At 40.0% G+C, this 25428-nt stretch overlaps 1 pseudogene; it reads right to left on the bottom strand.

Moving 5' to 3' along the window:
* The window catches only part of LOC138165626 (splicing factor 3B subunit 4 pseudogene), a 19167-nt pseudogene extending 1639 nt beyond the window's left edge, over positions 1 to 17528 (bottom strand).
* Between the last annotated feature and the right edge of the window lie 7900 nt (positions 17529 to 25428).

Here is a 25428-nt window from a genome sequence, read left to right on the forward strand (position 1 = left end):
TTAGCCTAGGGGCAGGGAAGATCTTCCAAATTTGCATTCCCATTACAGTTGCCCACCTAGTAAGTGGTAAATAAAGAAATCAAGCCTGGCTCTTCTTGTTGTAAACTCTACTTCACCAAACTATTTCTAAACAAGTTTTCATAAAACAGGAGGCAAAAACAGATGAATTTCTCTGGGGTCTTGTGCACTCAACACAGAGCCTGGCACGTAGTAGGCCCTTTATAAATGTTTGTCAATTGGCTGATTTATTGATTGTTGGCTAACGACTCATTAAACCTCTATCTTCTCCATAAAGAAGTGGAGGGAGGACTTACAATACAGAATGAGGCATGTGTTGTTGGACATGACTATAGTTTGGAGCTGAAAGGTATCTTGGAAGTCATTTAGTTCTATTTTCTCATTTACATACTAGGAAACTGAGTCCCAGAGAGGGAAAGTGAATTGCCATGATTGTAGGAATAGTAAGTAGCAGGACCAAGATTTGAATCCAAGTCCTTTAACTTTAAAGGCGGTGTTTTTTACTACTATGTGACAATTTGTTTTATTTAATTAAACTGTTAAAAGAGAGGATGGGAGGGGGGTGGCTAGGTGGCGCAGTGAGTAGAGTGCTGGCTCTGGAGTCAGGAGGACCTGAGTTTGGATCTGGCCTCAGACACTTAACACATGCACACAAAACTAGCCGTGTGACCTTGGGCAAGTTACTTAACCCCAATTGCCCTCCAAAAAGGCAAAAAAAAAAAAAAGAGAGAGAGAGAGAGAAAGAGTATGGGGAGAGGGAAAGAGCAGGTCTTTAAAAAAACAAAACATCACATGACAAAATATTTGATTAGCTTAAGAGAGACTGAAGGTCAGGTCAGGAACATTGTCTTAATTCATCTTCAGATCCTCCACAACTTTAGCATGGTGCCTTGTAAATAATAAGTACTCAATAAAGGTTTGTTGAATTGAACAACCACCATAAAAAAAAAACCCAAATCCATAGACTTAATAACCTTCCAGGTAAGATGATTCTTGCATTTCTTTTTGAATGTTTCAATGTCTAAAACCCAATCAGGGTTTTAGAACCCCCAACTAAAGGCCCTTCCTCTACTTGTAACTCAGATGTCTGATAGTTAGTTGTTAGGGTAGGAGAGATAATGAAAGGAAGAAGTAATTTTAAGTGTAACCTTAAGGCCTACAGGTCCCATCTTGCTCAGATGCCTAATTGAAAGATAAGAATTTTGAATTTTGTTCTATTTCAAACTGTCATTTATTAATATGTTTGGAAGATCACAATTCATTAAAAACCTAGGAATTTTCTTGAAGCTTGTAAAGGTGAAGCAACCTCTCCATGGTCATAGAACTAGACAGTATCAAAGATGAAATTCATATCCAAGTTTTTCTGACTCTAAATTCTGCACCACTTATCTTTCCTAATGGTGATGTAGCACTGGGATGCTCTTCTTCCATGTAGGACCCCCAGAAAAGCTGCCCCAAGTTTAAAGTCTGCTGTGGGTCAACAACCTCTCAAAACTGTAGCTAATGATGCCCTACCAATGGCTTTACTCTTACTGACCAGCCAGAGGAAATGATTAGCTTAAAGAAAAGGCATTTGATGAAATAACATAATAAATCTAGTCTAATAACATAACAAGAAAAGTAATAGCAGAACATCTTTCCCACAGAGTTGGAGAATCTTCTCCCATAACAGATGGCACAGTGGTTAGAGTGCTGGATCTAAGTCAAGAAGACAAATTCAAATCTGGCCTCAGATACTGGTTGAATGACTCTGGGCAAGTCATTTAACAACTGTCTGCCTCAGTCTACTCAACTGTAAAATAGGGATAACAGTACCTACCTCACACTGTCATTGTGAGGGTCAAATTAGGTCACATTTGCAAAAAGTGCTTAATATAGTGTCTGGCACATAGCAGCCACTAGATAAATGCTTATTCTGTCCTATTCCCTCCCATAAATACACACACCTTTGGTAGGAGAAGGCACACATAGAGATCCCATTTAAGGAACTCACACATAGGGAACATGTGTTAACCAGGGCAGATGCATGGCAGGGTAGGTAACTCATTCCTTCAACACTGCAGGACCACTGATTTCTCCTGGCAATGCCATCGTATTTCTGTGAGGCCTGCTTCACATGAGGTTTTGCTAGGTATCTTCTAGGACAACTTTCTGCTGGATGTCATATTGCAGCTCCTTCCTGCTTCTGGCTATTTCATTGCTTCTGTCCCGTTCTGATGCCAGCTGCTGGGGTTTAGCTGAAATCTATTGAGGTGTTAACTCTTCCCCCAGGAAGAAAAGTAGGATCAGCCATATCTCTTTTAGTAAAAGCCCAGATGCTAAACTTTCACTCTTTTAGAAAAGGGGGACACTCACCCCTCTAGCATTTGGACTAGGAAAAAGTAGCTTTCTCTCCATAAGGAAAGGAGGTATTAGCCTTCAGAGGCCAGGCTTTTTTGGAACACAAAATCTCCACATAGCTAATCAGAGTTGATGGGCATTTATATTGTTTTTTTTTTTTTAACGCTGCTTTCTCTTATTAGCAGGATTAAGATCTTTATGATTCAGGGTTGGAAAGTAACTTCCCCTTTACTCTTTTCGGGGATCCTGTGACCCCAACCATGTCAGAGGACTTTGCTAAAGAGCTTCTACAAAATGGGTTCCCATCAATTGCATGCCCAACTGGAGAATTGTAGTATATGTATATAACAGAATCTTACTTTAAGAAGTTGTGAATATGAAGAAAAACTTGAATTATCACTTGCCCACCGTAGCCCTTCTTCTAGGCAACCCTCAAAAGTCCTCATCTTAGGGAAACAATACCTATGGAAAACAAGCCTATTACACTAGCTACTGCTCAGACCAACTGTTGATCATTTGTCACCAATGAGGCCATCAAGCCAGCCTATCTGGAAAAACAAGGCACCTTAAGGGAAAGATAGCAGGTAGCAGGTGCCTAGCAGGTCACCACCATCTCTGTTCAGGCCCTGGTAGAGGCAGCGTGGGACCTTTAATCTAAGAGCTCCAAAAATAGCAGTGGTCCCAGACCACTAACTCTGATTCCATCTCAGCCCATGGTCCAGGGAGGGGTCACATGGAAACTCTCACTTTAGGAACTGCATTTCACACCTTCTTAGCAGCTAATAGCTACTGGGAACCAGGAAAAGAAGGTTCTTGCCACCAAAGTCTTTAGTACTGTCAAGTAGTTCAGTATCAAATATGCATATGAATTTATCAATGCAAATAACATTAAAGACGGTACTTTATCTTCAGCTTTGATGTTGTATCCTAAGGATCTCTAGGCTTTTCCATTTCAGTTGAAACAAAAACCTCATGTATAGGTTGTCTCCCCCCATCAGAATAAGAGCTTTTTAAGAGCAAGGAGTGTCTTACTTTTCTATTTATAACCTCAATACTTAGCAAAGGGCTTTATGTATAGTGTACATTTAATAAATGCTTTTTTTTCCTCATTCATTCGTTTAAAGAAACTTGGATGAAGAGATGAAAAGAGAAACAAATAGAATAAAGAAAACAATTTTCATGAAGACCACAATAATATTAATTAAAAGATTTTAGAACTATGATCAATAAAAACATCAATGAAGATTTCAGAGTACTTCCTACCTCTTGGCAAGAGGTGGTGGACAGTAGGTGCAAAATGAGGCATGCATTTTCAGGGTTGCTCTGTTAGTTTGTTTTTTATTAACTGTACTTTGTCATAAAGGGATCTCTTTTGGGCATAAGGAGCTATAGTGAAGTGACAACTATATTTTTTAAAAGAAAATCAATGGAACATTTTAATGTAAAAATAACTTTTATTCCTAATTTTTCTTTTTACATAAAGAATGCATTCTTTACATAAAAGAATGAGGATTTTCTACTCCCATTTAGTTCTCTTCATATATGTGTTAATTTGAATTCATTGTTTAAGCAAATCAAAGCTTTAGTTTCTTTTTGTTAATGTTTTTTTATCTGATTCATCATATTCTGACAACGAGATTGAATTCTCCTATTATTACACTTTTGTCCATTTCTACTTCCATTGTTGTTAAAATCCAATTGTTATGAATTTAGCTGTCAAATTGTTTAGTGTGTTTCATTGAGCATTGCTACATATTTTCATTTTTCCTTACAGCTTTATGTAATACCTTATTGGTTTTCTATATTTTACAATTTGACTTTTACATTGCTATATATTAGAACTGACACCATTTTTCTTTAACTTGTAGTTGCATAATACATTTAGAACAACCTCTTAACTGTAACTGTAATATCAATCTGCATAAATGTTTCCACTGAGTAATATATTGATAGATGTGGGGTTTTGATCCATTATATAACTATTTTTTCTTTTGATGAGAGACATTGGACCATTTACATTTATTATTATAAGCAATACATTTGATTTGTTTTATGCATTTTTTATTGTTCTGAATGTTACATGAGAAAAATAAAAATAACCTATCAACATGCAACTATGTCAACAACTAAAACTAGTAAATAAATATGAAGTTGTATTTCAAAAACAAAGAAACTCCATAGAATCTATGAGGATCTGAGGTCCTATAACTTCTGTCAATGTCTCCAACATCCTTTGCATCTTGTCACTCAAATGAATGAGTAGGGAAGAGCAAGTATAAAAAAAAGAGACTTATTTAGTAGAGCAGCTAGGAGGATATCCTTTAAATTTCAATCTTTCACATGCAAGTGAAGGTGGTCAGCAAAAACCTCTCAGGCTTTAAGATGCTATTCATAGCAAAATGAGAGTATAGGTAAAGGTTGTTGTTACCATAATGGGTGATGTTTTTCGTGGTCTTTTGCACATAGTATGTTGTTACTATAGGGAAATAAACCATTATTGCTGTTGCCAATAAATCTCTAATAGGGATAATTACAGAGGTAAAATATGAGAACAGAAGCTGAGTTTGTGACTTCAGGTTGTGAGCTTTTCATTGGGATGGGAGAGCATCTTCATGCTTTGGGAGGCTCTGTTTTGTTATTAGTTACAGGGATGTAGAGTGAGGGTGGTACAACTATCAATTGGTGCTAAAGAAGACCAATAGTGATTACTGTAAGGCACTGTCCAAGGCACTGTCCCCTTTTGTATGTCAGTAGTATGGTTGTTGAAAGAGACAGCAAATGAACTTTTAGGGAATAGAATAGACTTTTGTGCAAATAAAAAGAATTAAGTCACTTTTTAATTTCTTCCCAACTTTCCCTTCTGACTCTGAGGTCCCTTTCTCTGATTAGTCAGTTCTTCTCAGATCCTTCATTTTCTTGGAAAAGCCCAGGCCTGTCATATTCATACCTTCATTTCTCTTTGGCCTCCACTCTTGATGTCTTTCTTCACCATGCCTCTGTGGATATTTGCTCCCCCACACCTTTTCAGGTTCCCTTTAAGTAATGTATTTCCCCACTGGAAACAAGTTCCTTGAGATCAGGGACTATTTTTTTGCTTCCGTTTGTATTCCAGACATTTTGCATAGTGCCTGGCACAATAAATACACTTGATAAGTGCTTAGTGGTTTGATGTAAAATCAACATATGAATGTAAAGTGCAGTCCCTTTCTTGTAGTCAAAAAGTTTGCTTAATGAAAAGAGCCAAAAAAATCCATTTATGTATAGAAATGCCTAAAGAGACCTGCTTTGCTAAAGGAGCTAAAGCTTAGTTTTTAGGTTCTGAGATAAGAGATACGGTAAACCCTACTTCTCCTTTGGGTAAGAGGTAGCTCCTGAAGTGAATCCAGTTAAAACCCAACAGAGAGGGGGCAGAGAATAGTAGCAATACAGTGCCCAGCAACACAGCACCCAGCAAAAAGTTGGCCTAGAAGAAAAGCAATGCCCCATGGGGAGGCATAGGGAACAAAAGTTCTTTCCCCCCTTCTAGCAATCTAACTTTTCAACTATGGAAGGAGCAGTGCTTCGCATCCTTCTCAGATTGATTTGATTTTTTAAAAATTTATTTATGAAAAAGTTCCTTTTCTGTCTCTTTCAACAACTAAATGGCTAACATATTAAAGGGGCAATAGAACCCTTACATTATCATGTAAGATTAGAAGGTAAGGGGGAAGCAGGGAGTGCCTTGGAATGCAACTACCCTGCTCCATTTCCACACAGACAAAAAACCTCTCAGGCTTTATAATGTCCTTCAGTAACATCCATCTTTCTTTCCTTTCAGGCTACCCTTTGATGAGGCTGACTTCTGCCCAGCAACAATGAGAATCTTGCCTAAATCTAAACCTGCTCAGTAATAGGAGGCTCTCCTTATTAACTCTGTGTATTTGATAAACCCCTATGGTTTGTGACCATGTCCTTGAACTTTGCAAGCAAAGTTCACTGTTTGGTGACCACATACTCGGATATTTTTAATTGTATCCGGCACACCTGCTTCTCCTTCCTACCTCCCCTTCCTTGTTGTTAACTGCCCATGGAGGAGTATGCCCCACCTGGGGCTAAGTACACAAAAGCAAGCCCTAGTCTTTTCTCAAACTGCTAGTACTCCTAAGGGCTAGCCTGATGCTTTGGGGTCAATAAAATGCTCTTGACTAGGAGAACATCTGCCTCCTGAATTCTTTCCAGACAACTTGACTCCAAACCTCATCACCCTTGATGTGTATCTTAGCCAGATTTCACCAGCAGAGCCCTAACTGGGAATTCAAGCACTTGAGGCAAATTTAGATAAGGAGGGAGGGGAGCAGGGTAGATCAGCGATTAGAGCAAGGGCAATGGGGACACATTGCACATGTTTTTCTCCCACCTCATTCCTCGAACTCAGTTTTGAGAGGGCACAACACCACATCAGTCTGTTATCATCAATGAAGAAAACAATGCTTAGCTGGAGGGATCAGTAAGGGAGTAAACGACAGATCACAGAAGTATGTCATTGGCTGAAAATCCTTTTCTTATGTTGGAGGTGAATTGATAATACTTGATACTTTTCTAGCAGCACTGGAGAAGAAAATAGTTTTCTTAATATAGACCCATGAAACTTAGAAAATGTTACTTGAAATAGTGATTTAACAGCCAGCTAGGGGTAGAGATGAATGGTTTAAGAGAAGAAATTGAAAACTGATTGAGGTTAAGAGCTTGGGTTAGCCATTAGAACTGACAAAGTAATTTACATTCCTAATAAGCAATATAGACTGTTAATTTCATTATCTAACTAGGAGTAGCTACTCATCACAACAAGCGGTAATGTGTAGGAAAGAGCCTTAAATTTTAGATCTGTCCCTGGTGACACATTAAGTGTTCATTTTTAGCTCTGCTACTGAGAAGAATAAGATTGGTGTTATAGCCAGAAGGAAAAAAATTGTATTTCTATCCAGGGTCAGCAAATTTAATATTCTCAGGACTATGAACAACCAGTCAGAGCTTAGTTTTAGCTTTTCCAAGAAATGATTTGGAATTATAACACTGGAAAAATTAAGTTGGCTGCAGTTTCCAAGTGATTGCATTTTTTTTGGAAAAGCACAAATGTAAAACAACCAATTAAAATGTAGATTCACTTATTGATTTACTCCATGATGGGATAGAATCTTCAACTACTCAATTACAATGTGGCAGCCGCAGAGAAGACTGCAGGGGCTACCCAAGAGAAATATGAGGACATTGATCAGTTGTCTGCCTCCCATTTTAATTTCTTTCTGTCAACTTCATGGGCTTAATGATGCAAAAGGTAGTAAATCTTAAGTAAATCCCCATGTTTTAAAAGCATTTAGGGCCTTTTTGCATGGAGGCAATGGAGTTAGGACTATTATACACACCCTTCCTCAGGCCAGCCAAGGGCACCTTTCGCCCAGCTGGTCTCCCTGAAACCACCAAAAAACAATTCACTGACTTTGAGATACTGTCATTTCAGTCACCCAAGTACTACATAACAGATTATTTTTTGAGAAAACATGGAACCTCTTTCTGCTTTTGTATATAAGTGTATCATTCCATTAGGAAAGTGAATGAGTCAGTCTGACAAAAAAAATCAGTAAATGAATAGATTCTGTGTTCATCGAAGCTTCAGCTTTCAGCCTAATGCCTTTTTATTTCACCTGAGTTCTTGGGGAAATCTTAGGGTAGATTTTCTCTCCAGTGGCATAGATAAGCAAGTCCTCTGTAGCTTGGTGTCTTAGTTGCCTGAGGCTCTGAGAAATTAGACTTTCCCAGATTCATCCAGCCCAGTGTCCAGCAGTCTTTAGTTATATAGAGATAGTATTTGACTGTAAATAATTTTGTATACACGAAGGTAGAATAACATATAAGATTTTAGACTCGAATTCTATTTTTTTTTAACTCAAGGATGGAATCTTTAAGGATTATTATTATTATTATTTGCTTTTTGGAGGGCAGTTGGGGTTAAGTGACTTGCCCAAGGTCACATGGCTAGTTTTGTGATAAGTGTCTGAGGCCGGATTTGAACTCAGGTCCTCCTGATTCCAGGGTTGGTGCTCTATTCACTGTGCCACCTAGCCGCCCCAAGGATTCTTTTATTTTTTGCCTTTTGGAGGGCAACTGGGGTTAAGTAACTTGCCCAAGGTTACACGGCTAATTTTTTTTGTGTGGGTGTTAAGTGTCTGAGGCCAGAACTGAACTTGGGTCCTCTCGACTCCTGGGGCCGGCGCTTTACTCACTGCACCACCTAGCTGCCCCCAAGGATTCTTAACACATCAAAACAGCAAAGCTTTTGAAAGCATCACTAGACTTGTAGTTGAGAAGACTTAGGTTGAATCCTGGCTCTGCTGTTTACTAACTATGTAACCTTGGACCTAATACTTAACATCTTTGAGTCTCAGTTTCCTCTTTTGTAACATGTGAAAACCAGGCATAGTGGAGAGATTAACAGGTTTAGAGTCAGGACAGTCTGTGTTCAAGACCTGCTCCTGAGTTTGTACACTGGGAGTTTCTCATACCAAAGAAACCATATGTCCAAAATAGAAAGGGGGTTAGTGGTGGGGGGAAATAGTGAGGTTTTGGACAAGTTAATCTCTCTGAGACTTAGCTTCCTTCTCTACAAAATAGAGATCATAATATCCATGCTCATGGTATAACCATTTCATGAATCAAATTCAATCATGTATGTAGAAAATCTTTCAGTTGAAAAGCTGTAGTTATTAATAGTAGGATTAAAATTAATATTATTGAGCTCCAATTAACTTTAGTTCCATTACCACCATTATATATAATTAAAACACCTTGGACCAATCATCATTAACCTTGTACTATTTTATTAATTCGAATTTGTTCCTAGTAGGTTATGGTTTAGTGATAACTGAGAATTACTGCCTAGTGAGAACCAGAAACCAGTAACAATAGAATACTAGCTCCAAATTAGGAGACCTGGCTTCAGATCTTGCCTCAGAAATTTACTGCCTGCAAGATCATGGGCATACCAAATTACCATTCAGGCCCTTAGTTTTTTCGTCTTTAAACTGAATTGACAATGCTTGTATTATTTGCCCAATAGAGTTGTTGTCATTCAGTCAGTCAAGAAGAATTTATTGCTTCCAGCCAAGATGTCTACCTGAACAGAGACAGAGCATTTAACTCTCATATATCAACTCCAGCAAAAACCTGAAATTCATATGTCAGAGTAATGATCAACAAATCTGAAGAATAATAAATTACTTGTTCTGCCCCAGAAAAACACAAAAAACTAGCTAGTTACAAGACCACAGGCAGTAGTCAAAGGGATGATTAGCAAAATCAGCGCAGAGCAGGGGATAGAGACACATGTAGCTTGCAAGGTTTTAAGTCTGGAGGTGAAAAAAGTAGAGGATTCCACTGACAAAACCCCAGGGTGAGGAGCTTAGAAGCCCAAAGGAGTGGCAGCACCAGTGAGGTACATCAGCCCTGGAGGATGGGGGAGACAGGGACAGCTCAGGTATCTAGGAACTCTAAGGTCCCTTGTACTCTGTAGTAGGATTCCCTAGATGGTTCTGAAGATCCAGAGCTCTGAACCTCAGAGACCCATGGACACCTAACCTCAAAAGGTGCAGGTCAGCATAAGAACTCAGGGAACCAAGGCTAAGACCACAAAAGGGCTACCACCTCACTCAAAAATGCAGCAAGGGACAGAGATTTTTCCTGGAACAAAGACCCAGTTCATGAATTAAGGCTGGAGATATGAGTAAATCTAAAAAGACACTGATCAGAATAAATAATTACTTTAGATCCAGAGATCTCCTCAAAGAAAGAGACAATAAATCTGTAAGAATTGAAGCAGACACTCAAAGCCTCAAAATAGGCTTTCCACAGTGATTATATGACTATGTAGAAGAAACAAAACAAGATACAAAATGCCCAAAAAAGGTCTGGAGGAAAGAATTAAAAGGACAATATAAATAGCATAGAAAATAAGGAAAATCTTTTTGGGGGGGACCTGACCTGTTCTTTTTAAAAAAATTTATTTTTAGTTTTCAACATTCATTTCCCAAAGATTTTGAGTTTACAGATTTTCTTCCCATCTCTCCTCTACCCCCTCATCCCAAGATGGCAAGCATACTGAATACCCCTTCCCCCAATTTGCCCTCTCTCATATCCTCCCTAAACTACCTCCCCCTTACTTTCTTGTAGGGCAAGATGGATTTCTATACCCCATTACCTGTATATCTTATTTCCTGGTTGCCTGTAAAAAGCCAAATTTTTTTTAACAATTGTTTTCAAAACTTTAAGTTCCAGATTCTTTCCCTTCTCCCCTCCTCACCCACACCCCTGGGAAGACAAGCAATTCAATATAGGTTATACATGTGTAGTAATGCAAGCCATTTCCATTGTAGTCATATTGTGAAAGACTAACTGTATTTCCCTCCATCCTATCCTGTCCCCCATTTATTCTATTTTCTCCTTTGACCCTGTCCCTTTTCAAAAGTGTTTGCTTCTAACTACCCTCTCCCCAAATCTGCCCTCCCTTCTATCATCCCCCCTCTTATCCCCTTCCCCCTACTTTCCTGTAGGGTAAGATACCCACTTCAGTGTGTATGTTATTCCCTCTTTAAGCCAAATCCAATATAAGGTTGACTCTTTCACCTTTCTGCTCATCCCCTGCATTGTAACAACCTTCTCCTGCCTTCTTTATTTGAGATAATCCACCCCATTCTATCTCTCCACCTCTCCTCCTCCTAATATATTCCTCTCACCTCTTAATTTTATTTTTTGATATTATCCCTTCACATTCAACTCACCCAGTGCCCTCTATGTATACATGTACACACATATACACACACATTTATACATACACACATACACTCACCTATACATACATACATATGTATGTATGTCTATAATCCCTTCAACTATCCTCATACTGAGAAAAGTCTCATGAATTACAAATATCATCTTTCCATGTAGGAATGTAAATAGCTCAACTTTAATAAGTTCCTTATTATTTCTCTTTCCTGTTTACCTTCTCATGCTTCTCTTGCTTCCTGTATTTGAAAGTCAAATTTTCTGTTCAACTCTGGTTTTTTCATCAAGAATACTTGAAAGTCCTCTATTTCATTGAATGACCATATTTTCCCCTGAAGTATTATAATCAGTTTTGCTGGGTAGGTGATTCTTGGTTTTGATCCTAGCTCCTTTGACCTCTGGAATATCATATTCCAAGTCCTTCAATCCCTTAATATAGAAGCTGCTAGATCTTGTGTTATCCTGATTGTGTTTCCACATCACTCAAATTGTTTCTTCCTGACTGCTTCTAATATTTTCTCCTTGACTTGAAAACTCTGGAATTTGATTATAATATTCCTAGGAGTTTTTTGGGGGGGATCTTTTTCAAGAGTCAATCAGTGAATTCTTTCAATTTCTATTTTGCCCTCTGGTTCTAAGATATCAGGACAATTTTCCTTGAGAATTTCTTGAAAGATGATGTCTAGATTCTTTTTTTGATCATGGCTTTCAGGTAGTCCAATAATTTTAAAATTATCTCTCCTGGATCTATTTTCCAGGTCAGCGGTTTTTCCAATGAGATATTTCACATTGCCTTCTATTTTTTTCATTCATTTGGATTTGTTTTGTAGTAATCTTGACTTCTCATAAAGTCATTAGCTTCCATTTGCTCCAATATTATTTTTTTTCTTTTTGGAGGGGGTAAGGTAGGGCAATTGGGGTTGAGTGTCTTGCCCAAGGTTATATGGCTAGTTTTGTGTTAAGTGTCTGAGGCCAGATTTGAACTCAGGTCCTCCTGACTCCAGGGCTGGTGCTCTATTCACTGTGCCACCTAGCCGCCCCTCCAATCTGATTTTGAAGGAATTATTTTCTTCAGTGAATTTTTAAAATTCCTTTTCCATCTGGGCAATTCTGCTTTTTAAGGCATTCTTCTCCTCCTTGGCTTTTTGGGCCTCTTTTGCCATTTGAGTGAGTCTATTTTTTAAGGTGTTATTTTCTTCAGTATTTTGGGGGGTCTCCTTTAGCAGATTGTTGACTCTCTTTTCATGATTTTCTCGCATCATTCTCATTTCTCTTTCCAATTTTTCCTCCACTTCTCTTACTTGATTTTCAAAATCCTTCTTGAGCTCCTCCATAGCCTGTGACCAATTCATATTTTTCTTGGAGGCTTTTGATGCAGGAGTTTTGACTTTGTTGTCTTCTTCTGGTTCTATGTTTTGATCCTCTTTGTCCCCCAAAAAGATTCTGTAGTGTGATTGTGCCTCCTCTGTTTGCTCATCTTGCCAGCCAATTACTTGGCTTTTGAGCTCTTGCCACAGAACTCTGCTTCCAGAGTGGAGAGAGCTATGTCCCAAATTTCTGAGGTTTTGCACTGCTTTTGTCAGAGCTTCATCTAGGCTCCTGCCTCAAAACTGGGAGGAGGACTTTATCTCCACAGCCTCAACAAGCTCTGCCATGCCAGTGCTCCTCACCCCTGGGCCACCACCCCAGCCTGGATCCAGATCCAAGCAGGACAAAGCAGAGTGTCCTGCCCCAGAACTAGCTAAGAGATTCCTGCAATTGGCCTCTAGACAGTCATGTGGCCCCCTACCATCTGTACTCCTGGAGCTGGAAGCAGCCACACCACCTCTGCCACCCTGGGGGCAGGGGCCAGACCCCACTTTTGTCTCACCCAGTATCAACAGAATTCCAATTCCCCACTGATCTTTTACTTTCTCTTTGGCATTTATGGGTTGAGAAATCTGGAGACCACCACAGCTGCCAGTGATTCACTCTCCTGAAGTCTGCTCTGTTCAGTCTGTGGAGCAGGTCTGGGCCCACGTGATTCACAGGGGACTGTTCTCAGCTCCCAGCCTGGTGCATTAGACCCTTCCTGTCGGCCTGTCAGACTGCCTTCAGCAGAGACTTGTTTTTCTCTGTCACTTTGGGTTCTGAGCACTAAGATTTGTTTAGAGTCATATTTTACAGGTATTGGAGCAGGAGCTCAAGCAAGTTCCTGCTTTTAGTCTGCCATCTTGGCTCCTGTGTCAAGAAAGAAAATCTTACCCAAATAACTGACTTCCTGAAAATTAGTGAGGGCCTTGTAAGGATTCTGGGGGATCCTTATTCCAGTTCCTTTTTGCACAAGAAACTTTGCAGCTGACTACATTTTTAACCTCAGGATACCAGGGGCATTGGAAATATCTAATGCCACTGGCTTGACCCATTCCAGGGTGTCTCCATTATATTAACCATCAGTTAACAGTTACTATCTTCCTCACAGCAATACCCTCCTGTGATTAGCACTCCAATACCATTTAAGCAATTACCATCAATTGGATTTCACAAAAATGGATTGATTAAGAAGCTATATATAGCAAGAATGAAAGTTCAAAACATTTTGCCTACATATACATACACTGGGGGACGCATTCTCCTTTATTCTGCCTTGGTCCCTTGATAGAACAAGCTCAGCCTTAAAGCAGTTTCTACAAAGTATTTACCCCACCAAAAGCATTTCCAAATGCAGCAGAACTGATGGATGAGTCACTGTCACTCCCTCTTGGTCACCTCTGATGCATGACTCTGCTGGATCAAGCAGGCAGGCTACTCAGGACTTTACTCCTAACTGTAATGGATTTCCTGGAACTCTGGTAGCTCACTCTGAAATAAATGGCTTTCAAGCATTTTTGATGAAAAGACAAGAGCTGAGTAGGAACTTTGAAATATAAACACAAGAACAAAAAAAAAAAACTTAGAAAGGTAAATTGTTTCAGGAATTAGAAGGGGCTGTATGATAATGCAGTACAAACGTTTTAATGGGAGAAGAAACATATCCCTTCAGAATCTTAATTTTTCCAGTTCCAGTGAATAAGAAAAACAGAGGTCCCACTCATCTAAAATGGGCAAAGGACAGTTGAACACACACACACATGCAAAGTATAGGTAGTAATGCATGACATTCAAAAGGTAAACACACATGAATAGGATGAGGGACAGGGTTGAGAAAATAATACCTGGGAGAGAATAGCCGAAAATAAAGCAAAACGTCCTGATTCTGGAGGAAGGGAAGGGGCAATACCCTCCAGTGGTGTTTCTCCCAGGGAAGGAAATAAAAAGATCTAAAATCTAAGGGAGTGCCTTAGCCCCTTAGATAGGAGTTTGGGGATGTTATGGAAGAGTTGGTAATAATGATGCCAAAAATAAAAAGAGGACCATTGAAACATTTTAGAGAGGCATAGAAGAGAACAGAAGAAAGTTGGAAAGGAAGCTCAGAAAAAACAGGACAATTTTGAAAATAACACATGGTATACAAGCTCGATCAAATTGCTGGCTGTTTTACGGAGGAGGGAGGGAAGGGAGGAAGTTTGGAACTCATATTTTCATTTAAAAAATGAATGTTAAAAATTGTCTTTATATATATTTAGAAAAATAAAATACTATTTGAAAGAAAAAAGAAAATAATGTGGAATTTATAATAGACTTTTAAAGAAAGTAAGAGGGGCGGCCAGGTAGCACAGCGAGTAAGAGCACCGGCTCCAGTGTTGAGAAGACCTGGAGATCGAATCCCAGGCTCAGACACTTAGCACCCACCCAGAAACACCTGGCCGTGTAACCTTGAGCAAGTTACTTAACCCCAATTGCTTTTAAAAAAAGAAAAAAAAATAAAGAAAGTAAGGGGTATAAAATGAAGATTCATCATTTCATATGCAATCCTCCTTTTGTGTTCTGCTGTATACATAGAAATGTTCTTTTTTGTATTTAAGATTATAATAAAATTACTTTTTAAAAAATGTTTTTTAATCGACCAACCAACAAAAAATCCAACTGTTTGTTGTGTTCCAAGTGCTGGGAATACAAGGAAAGGTAAAACACTACCCCAGCTCTGAAAGATCTCACATTCCAGTGGGGGAGCCAGCATATAATACATGGATATGATAAAGTATGGACAGACATCTATGGAATGGATGGGAGGCAGTCGCTGTGTGCAAGGTACTCTATCCTGATGGATAAAGCCAGTCAGTATGACCTGGATTCAAGTGCAACCTCTGACATGCACTTGCCATGGGATCTTTGGCATAACCTCTCAGCACGCCCAAATAACTCCCTAAGATTATACGTTTTAGAATAGCTGCACATTTGAATTCGTAGATAGTATTTTTTTTTAAACAACAATTCCCTACACCAAGGAAGTCAATCACTGATGTAATCCAAATCTACCAATTACTATTTTTTTTTTTTTGCTTTTCTTTTTGGAGGGCAATTGGGGTTAAGTGACTTGCCCAAGGTCACAGGCTAGTGTGTGTGTGTGTGTGTGTGTGTGTGTGTGTGTGTGTGTGTTTAGTGTCTGAGGCTGGATCCGAACCCAGGTCCTCCTGACTCCAGGGCTGGTGCTCTATTCACTGTGCCCCCTAGCCACCCCACCAATTACTACTAAAGCACTACTTAATGTGCCAGGCACTATGCTAGACTCTAAGGTGATAAATACAGAAAATGAAGCAATCTCTAGTCTCAAGGAACTTATTTTCTAACAGAGGAGATGAGTTTATATGTAAATATATGCAGAATGTTATTTTCCATCCTTTGTTTTTGAAGGTGACCAATGGCATCACAGGACGATGTCTTGACTTGCATATGAATTGTGTTCAAGCAAGGCAGAGTTGTACAAAGGCACCAGCCTCACAGAGTCATCAGACTTCAGGGGCAAGACAAAAGTCAGGTTGACTGGCAATGGTCCAGGTTGCAGGGGATGACCTTGGCTTCTTCTATGTCTGACCAAGCTCTAAGCACTTCACAGCACTGGCTTCAGCTTCCTTCATGGCTGTTGGAACAAATTGTTCTCACCCATCCATTTCACCAAGGGGAGTCTTCACGTGCTTGGGGTAGACACCCCCTAACTCACCCTCAACCTGGTTTAGCCCATCAGCCAAGACGGCATAGCTGACGTACATGCTGTGGCTTCTTGGAGCCACAGGTAAGAGCTGGGTGACAGGTGGACACCAAAAGTGGATGAACAGCCTTGAAAAGGGCTCAGCAGCCCTCACCCCAGACATTCTAGGGCTCCTTGGCCACCCCATGAGTCCCAATAAAGGAGATGAGTTTATATGTAAGTACATGCAGAATATAAAGAGAATGAATACAAGGTAGTTATGAAAGGAGGTATAACTTGTGGGTCTGATCCCTTATGTTTTCAGGACTCCTGCTGAAAATAATTGGAGTTTTACCCAAGAGAGACTTCTGGCATTGTGGGTTGGCAATAAATATGAGTGTGGGCTCTCTGGGGCCTACTTCCTGTTTCTACTACATTTTGTTTCTTTCTTGTCTGAGTTGAGTTTTATGCTTTGCCATTGGTTTCTCATATATAATGAGCATAGCTGCAGGCCTTCTTTTCTAAAATAAAAGTAGCAGGGTAAAAAGTGAAGTATTCAAAGACCTAGGTGTGAACTAAGACCTGTTTTTTCAGAATGACAGACCTTCATGAAAATAGGAAAAGGAGTTTAAGTTCAATTCAGGAGACCATGGGGAGATAATAAAGCAGCTTGGGCTCTTTGAGAGTTTCTATTTTCTATCTGTAGCAGAGATGATGATTTTATGGGGAAATATTTTTTTTTGAGAGTTGATATGGCATCAGGTAAGAAGGCAGAGAGGACATGCAGACTGAATTTTGCATGCAGGAGATGGTAACGCTAAACCCTATTAAAAGTTTAGTTCTAAAAAATAAATTAATAATTTTTTTAAAAACTCAAAGTAAAACAAAACAAAAACAAAAAAAAGTTTAGTTCTATATTTGGATTCATTAAAACAGTTGGGTAGAAGAAGGAATATATGTAGGTATAATTTTGTGGAATAGGATAATCTCTTGCTTCTTTTTGGTAACATTTATGATATCCGATAAATAAGAATACGGAACCTCTGTTACAGCTCCCCTCTCCACATTAGTAGAAATGAAGAATAATTAGGAGGTAAGAATAAAGAACACTTTGGACAGGGATCACAGATGAATGTTTTAGAAGAAAACATGTAGAGTTTTACTACTTCCTTGTTCTCACCTTCAGTTTAAAATGCCAAACCAATGAATCAAAATTAGGAGTGCTCAGCAGCCAGAGAAAGAAGGATTCACGGATCCACCTCTCCTCAAATTCTGACAGCTCCGTCTCGGATGCATGATTGAGTTTCATGATTCAGTTGTTTGTGTAGTTTCAGCATATTCATAATAGATGCTCCCAGAGACAGCCAAGAAAGGAGACTACTGGAGGGATTAAAAGCATGAAATATAGCTACAGGCAGATAGATTGTCAGGGGTGTACTTGTAAATGTTTAACAACCAGCTCTCTGGAGGAGGCATGGGGGATGTATTCATGACACATTCTTAAGTTTAATCTGCTTTATTAACATTTTTCATCATAATTTAAAGTCTAGACAGCAGAAATCAAGCCCTGATTTGAGGTATTTGCCAATTTCTGAAACTGAACAATCAACTTGTGAGATTAGCTCCAGCTGGCTTTAGTGTAACCATGATAGTTGTCTTGTGGTTTATTTTTTAGGCTTTGAAATGCATGTTTGCAAGCTGTAGAATAGACGGCTAACGTGTTCATGTAATGGGTTCATATAAAGTGCATTTTTAGGTTGGTATGTAGTAGAATGATAAAGAATATTGAAGTCAGGAACACAAATCACAGAATTAAGATCTAGGTACTTTGTGAAGCCTTTAGCAGAGTGTCTGCTACATAGTGAGTGCTCTGCCAATGCTAGCTGATATTATTATAATCGTAGATTTAGAGTTGAAATGAACCTTAAAGACCATCTTGGTTCACCTCCCTCATTTTATAGCCCGAGTTCAAATCCTGCCTCTGACACAGGCTGCCTGACATTCTCGGTACCTAAACATCTAAGTTTGTAAATTGTAGGGTAGGTGTGGATTTACTTTGGTTGAAAGTGCTCCTTTACAAGGTGTTTTCTGTACCAATGAAACCACAGGTCTAGAACAAAAACATACAATAAGCAGGGTTTGAGCTGGAAGACAACTAAGAGGTCCTCTAATCCAACCCCATCATTTTCAAGAGGAAGAAGCTGAAGCCCTGTATAAGCAGCCACACTAGCACCCAGGGTGGGCTGCTAGCACAGGTTCTTTGATCTGCTTTCCTAAAGGAAAGACAGCTTTAAAGGGGTTAATGATCTTACTTTAAATAACAGATAGATAAGCAGAAAGAACTGAATATCAAAGAAAGAATCCAGGGCTCCAACTGCCTAAACAAAGTAATACAACCACCTACATATACCACCAGACTGGAATAGCACCCACATCTGAGTAGTTGGGCGGCTTTTAACAAACAGCTACTCAGAGTCCCGTCCAGGGAATCAAAAGGTCCTTCTAATGAGCGAACTCCCAAAATAAAATACCAACCTCCCAGTATATATAGTTTTCAACTAATAGGCTCAGAGCCAGAAGGCACCTCATGCCTCAGTGCCTAATTAGTACCAAAAGGTGTGAAAGCCTTCCTACAAGCAGCCTCCCCCCTAAGCAAGCAAGCTCCTCCTTAGTCAAGTTCCTCCCCCAATGGGATCTAGGTCACTCAGGATGTATCACAGCTGTGAAAGCAGCAAGACACTTGTGATCAAAATACCTGTGTACCTTTAGACTGGGCACACGGCTCCTGTTCCAAGGCAAAAGGGGGAGTCACATAGGCCTCTGAATGGACAGGGAAGATCTTCCTCTTCCATTAACAGTACAGGCCAGAAGAGGTTAAGAAACCAGCTCAAACTCACAGTTAGGATTTGAATTCATATTTTCTGATACCCAAAATCTGATCAAGTACTCTGTAGTATCAGGGTCAATAGTAAGTGTCTTCTGAGAAAAAGTATGTGGTCTGTCTATTATCTGAAGATTTAAGTTGCTTGAGGCCTGGACTCAAAATGCTGACTGACTTCTCGGCACAAAGTAAATTGCTTAATTATTCTATGGCACATTTGTCCTACCTGTTAATAAGCAATAATGCCTTTCTCTGCACCCCATGCTCTGCACCCCACCTTGTCGAGTCCCATAGTGAGGACTGAAGAAATGATGTTGATAGGTAGCTTTCATTACAGAGAAAAGAAATAAATTAATGCAATTTGGTTTTAAAAGAAAGCCCCCAAAGTCAGTATGGCATAGTAGAAAGTTATTCAGTAATAAACACTTATGAAGTGCCTGCTATGGGCCAAGCACTATGCTAAGTGCTTAGGGATACCTCAAGAAAAGCAAAAGATAATCTCTGCTCTTAAGGAGCTCAAAATCTAATGGGAGAGATGACATGCAAATAACTATATGCAAACAGACTATAGATAAGACTATATTGAAGATAATCAATAGAGGAAAGAAGGGAGGTCAGGGAAGGCTTCCTTGTGGGATTCTAGCTGGGACTTGAAGGAAGAATAGTCTATTTAGAATGAAAAGAGATGGGTTCGAAATACACTTCACCTACTTACTTCCTGTATAACCGAAAGTCTGGTGAAACCTATGAATCCCTTGTCAGAATAAAAGTTTTTTTGTTTTGTTTGGAATTCATAATTGAAAAAAGCACAAAATTTCAGTGAGAGACTAGTAAAAATTAAATATCTAATTTTTTTCCCCATCTAAGTTCGCAGATTCCCCTGAAGCCCCCCAAGGGTTCTGGGGACCTCAGGTTAAGGAACTTGATGATCTTAAGATCCATCCTAAATTCTGAGAATTTGGCAGAAAGTAAATGGAGGGACTTAAAGTATCATCAGGATAATAGATTTCGAGTAGGAAGGTACCTCAGAGGTCATCAAGACCAGCTCCTTCTTTTTACAGATAAGGAAACTGAGGCCCAGAGGGGTCAAATGAATTAATTAGGAACATGCAACTAAGTGTCTGAAACTGGGACTCATAGAATCATGGGATTTGAGAATGGGAAGGGATCTCAGTAGCCACCTAATTTAACCCATACCCAAAGGATTCTCCACCATCACATACCTGATGAGTGGTCATCCTTCTTGAAGACCTCCAAGAAGGAGAAAGCTACCACCTCTCAAGACAGGCCATTTCCCTTTTGGACAATCCTATCAGGAAGTTTTTCTTGACCTCAAACCTAAACTGGTCTCTTTACAACTTCCACACAACTATTCTTGGTTCTGCTCTCTGCAACCAAACAGAACCAATCTGATCCCCGTTACATGTAACAGACAGCCCTTCAAATACTTGAACACAGCTATTATATCCCTGCCTCAGTATTCTTTGCTGCTAGATAAATATAGCCCACTTTCTTCAACTAATTTTTATATGTCGAGAATACAAACCTCTTCCCCAATGTGACTGTTCTCCCCTAGACACTCTCCAGCTTATCAACACTCTTTTGAAATTTGGTCTTTATGACTCCAAGTTCAGTGTGCTGGCTGAGAAGGACTTCTGAAAGGGCTTACCCAGAATGGGCTGCTTTATGGTCATAGAATCATAGATAAAAAGTTGTAAGGGGTTGTAGAGAGACCATCTAGTCCACAGGTTCCCAAAGTGGGAGATACCACACCCTGGGGTGTACTAAAATGATCAAGGGGGGTGGTAGTAGCCTCAGTGCAATTGGGGACTGTTAAATAAAAATAAGGGGGTGGCAGAAACATACAGAAAGAAGAGAAGAAAAGAAAATTTTGAAAAACTGTTTGTACACGTTTCATCTGTTGTGTAATAGAGTTAAAGTCCTAGTGATTATATTGTTTTCCAAATAAACACACAAAATGAAAGTTGTAACCCATCAGTGGTCAAGTCTGCTGATAGGTCCTAACAAGCAAGTGTTGGCAGGTGAGCATGTTGAACATTGTCAGGAAGTCCAGCATGCATCAGCAGGAATATGTGCATGGAATAATAAGTTAAAGGGTTAGAGAAAGTTGATTTCCAGGGGGATGCTGAGTAATTTTTTTTTTTGAAAAGGGGGCAATTGGCCAAAGTTTGGGAACTTCTCTCATTTTACAATTGAGCAAAGTGAGATCCAATGAGGCTAAGTGAATCATCCAGGGTCACATAGGTAGTGAGAAGAAGAGAAGGAATTTGAACTCAGGGGCTCTATCAAATCTATCCTTCTTTCTACAATACCATGTTGTCTCCAATACATGCTTATATGATGAAATAAACTAGACATCACTTCCTAGGATAATGCTAAGAGAAGTTAAAATGTGTTTTTTGAGTAGAGAAACAATGTAGCTTGGGTGGGTTATTTGAGAATTATAGAGGACCTCATAAAAGGAAAGATAGTCATCTGCAGGGGGGAAAAGGTGACTGAGAGCTATCCCAACCTGCTAAGGGTAATATATCAACTTTCACCTTTGTTTTTGGTCCCCATCTCTCTCTGCTGCATTGCAGTAATTAGACTCCTGGTAAAGACAGGATTCACTCCAGAAACTTGATGGGATTCAGTTTTGTTCTTTTAAGCAGCTGTGGGGGTCTGTCTCTAATGGCCTGGTATATCAGAGAAGAAGCTTGGAAATTAATCAGTCAAGCTGAGATTTCTGGAGAATGTTCAAGATTTGCCTTGAGGAAAGTGTTTAAAATTCCGCTTTGTTATGGAAATGTATCAACATGGAAAAAAACATGAGACTAGGACTTAGATCGTTGAAAAATGGAAATTCTGCCCTAGTCTTAAGCAGGAAGCAACTGGACCTAATATGTCCAGACAATGACATAATCCTAGTGTGATCTGTAATGCAGAGTCAGCACTCTAGAATGAAAGAGACCCAGGGTCAAGTCTAAAAGTTATTGCCTTCTATGTGAACTCTATTTGGAAGTGCAGTGTATAGAGTATGAGACTTTGAATGAATGAATGAAAAAAAAAAACATTTATGAAGTGCTGGCTGTGTCCAAAGCATTGTGCTAAGTACTGGGAATACAAATAGAAAAGGAAGACAGTCCCCACTTTGCAGCACCTCAGCAGGTGGTCATGCTGCTTTTTTAATGCCATTTTCACTGATAAAATCATATCCATTTCTGACATTGAGTCATCTGGCAGTACTAAGGACTTTGGTGCCGAGAACATTCGTCTCTGGGTCTTTGGTAGCTGTGGCTATAGCTACTGCAGGAGCAGTTTCCAGGCTGCATCTTCCCTGGGGTTGCTCCCCCAGGATGATGGTTGTAGGCACTGACTTGGCTCTTTGTTATTCTAAAGACTGTTGGGTTCAGGGTCCTGGACTGTCTCCACCAAGGTCTGAAGGGAAATAATGGCGGTTGCTTGACTTGCCTGGTGCAGCACTATCTCCTTTGTCTCCCTCAGAACACCTTGCTACTTCAGCTTGTCTAGGTTGCCTTGTGCTTTGGGAGCTGGTGGGGATAACTGGCCCCTTCTCCACAGGAGCTGCTTAGCTGATAATGTTGTAGGGTCTGGGCTAGAAGCAAGACCAGTGGTCTGGGAAATACTGCCCTTCTGTAGTGGCAAGCACCCCAGCGTCCTCCAGGGTGGCTGCCAACAGAGGTTCTTAGATCTGCCTCTCTAAAGGAAAGCAACTCAAAATGGGTTAACAAGCTTACTTTAATCAATCAAACAAATCATTTACCTTGTTCAGGGGAAAGTCAGCTCCCTGAACTTCAGAGTATACAGACAGAAGTTATAAGTAAACAGAAAAACATATCAAGCCGACAGGCCTCCAAACTATCCAGCCATTGCAGTCTCATCTGGTCAAATCACACAACACTTCTCAAAGTCCCAAAACAAAGCCTCACATCAGGATTTATATAGCCTTCTCCGGGTCAGAAAATGTAACAACCCTCTTGACCCACTCGCAATCACAAAGTATCTCTTGAAAAACAAGCCTCCCACCACAAGCTCCAGGTGCACTTAACCTAGGGGCAGGGAAGATCTTAAAAATTTACATTCCTATAACACCCTCCCAGGCCCCTATGCTTATCTGCCCATTAGTAGTTGTTGCTAATGGTGGTGAAGAAGTAATTTCTCCTCTCAACAGCAACCTAAAGTTTGAATCCCGTTTCAGACACTTATTAGCTATGAGACCCTGGGTAAGTCACTTAACTATTGTCTGCCTCAGTTTCTTCATCTCTAAAATGGAAACAATAATAAGTTCTACCTCTTGGGTTTGTTTTTTGGTTGTGTACTGTACTATGTTCCATGCCTTATTAGCTTGGTGCTTACAAGGGAAGCACTTGGCTATGTTTTAAGGGCAAAATGAAATATTTGTAACCATAAAATGAGATAATATTTGTAAAGCATTTTGCAAATCTTAAGGCACTAAACTCTGAAATATTAGTCATCATCTATCATCATCATCATCGTCATCATTATTGTTCTCCCCCAGCTGCACCCCTACCCCATTATCTGAATTTGGCTTACTCTAGCTACTATCCAAGTGTCCTCAGTTCCCTTGCAAGCACCAAGCTAATAAGGCATGAAACATAGTACAGTACACAACCAAAAAATACAGATATATCCATATCCTAGCACATAGTCCAACATAGTTCCCCCGCTAACAAACCCCATTCTCCCCAAGGCATGTATATGGTGATCCCAGACTTGTAATGCCATGAGTGTATGGAGTGTTCAGGGATAATAACACCTCTGGTGGGAGCCCTTTTCAGAGCTACTCATCCACCTTTCACCCAACTCTCACCTATGGCTTCACGATGCTGTAGCCATGGGGCAGCTAGGTGGCACAGTGAATAGAGCACCAGCCCTGGAGCCAGGAGGACCTGAGTTCAAATCCGGCCTCAGACACTTAACACAAAAAACTAGCTGTGTGACCTTGGGCAAGTCACTTAACCCCAATTTCTCTGCCTTCCCCCATCCAAAAAGTAAAAAAAAAAAGATGTTGTAGACATGCCATAGTAAAACCATCTTGGCAGTTGGCTAACCAGGTTGAGGTAACTGACAGGTATTAATTAAATCCATCTACTCCAAGCATATGAAAGCTCCCCCTACCCCCGCCCCGACAGAATGTGTGGATGAGAACTATTTGTTCTAATGGCCATGGAGGGTGCTGAAGCTTGGTAAGATATGGAAGATTCCAAGGTCATCCACTGCATCCTGGGCCATTGCCAGTCATTATGACTTTTGTCTTGCCACTGAACCTCAGTGACTCTGGAAGAGAGAGTGAGTGAGGCTGACAATTTTGTGCAAGGCTGGGTCCCTTAAATCCAATTCACTCCCAAGATAACTTCAGAAACAAAGAAGGAACAATAACAAGAATGTCACCCTGGAATTCACAGATTTAGAGTTCAAAGCCGCCTTTGATGTCATCTCATTCAAGCATTTCATTTTACAAACGAGGATACTGAAGTCTATAGCAGTTAAGTTACATAGTCAGGGTCACACAGAAAGTAAATAATAGTGCCAGTATTTAAATCCAGGCCTCTCACTCCAAATTTGGCACTCTGTCCACCACAAATGCCCTCTCTTCCTCACTTCCCATGGGAAAAAGAACTCAGGGTTGTTAAAGAATTGACCATATATGGAGCGGCTAGGTGATGCAGATGAGTGAAGGGACGGCCTTGGAGTCAGACACTTAACACACAAAAAAAACTAGCCGTGTAACCTTGGGCAAGTTACTTAACCCCAGTTACCCTCCAAAAGGCAAAAAAAAAAAAAAAGGTGACCATATACACCACTGAACATGGATGACCCATATGAATCAGAATACCATAAATGAAGGACAGGATCCAGGTTTGCCTCTCAGCATCCTGCCTCCTGAACCTTGGCTCTAACTTGCATCAGAAACTCCTCAGGAGTGATTAGAGAATTCTCCACTTGGTCCAGCTTCTAATTTCTTTACTACATTTAGAGGAATGTCTAGTTAATACAGTCATAAGCCTTTGTTAATTAGGATGATCTCCCTGCTTGTTGCTGTTCTTGTTTGTCCTTTGCTCTTGAAGAGGATGTGACTTCAGGGAGGTGAAGCCAAGACTTGCAAACGAATTGGATTTAAGTGAGGAAGGACTGTGCAAGGTCACCAGCCTCACTTTCTTCTGGAGATGGCCCAGGATGCAGCAGACCTCCTATTAGAATTAGGGTGGTCTGGTTTTTCTTCCTCTGGACTCAGGCAGGTGTGTCCCACCCTCCACCCCATGGCAAATACCTCCTATGGAGTCTT

The sequence above is a fragment of the Petaurus breviceps genome, unplaced genomic scaffold (genome assembly GCF_028583685.1).
Source record: "Petaurus breviceps papuanus isolate PSGF00001 unplaced genomic scaffold, PetGlider_PUasm1.0 214, whole genome shotgun sequence".
Classification (NCBI taxonomy): domain Eukaryota; kingdom Metazoa; phylum Chordata; class Mammalia; order Diprotodontia; family Petauridae; genus Petaurus; species Petaurus breviceps.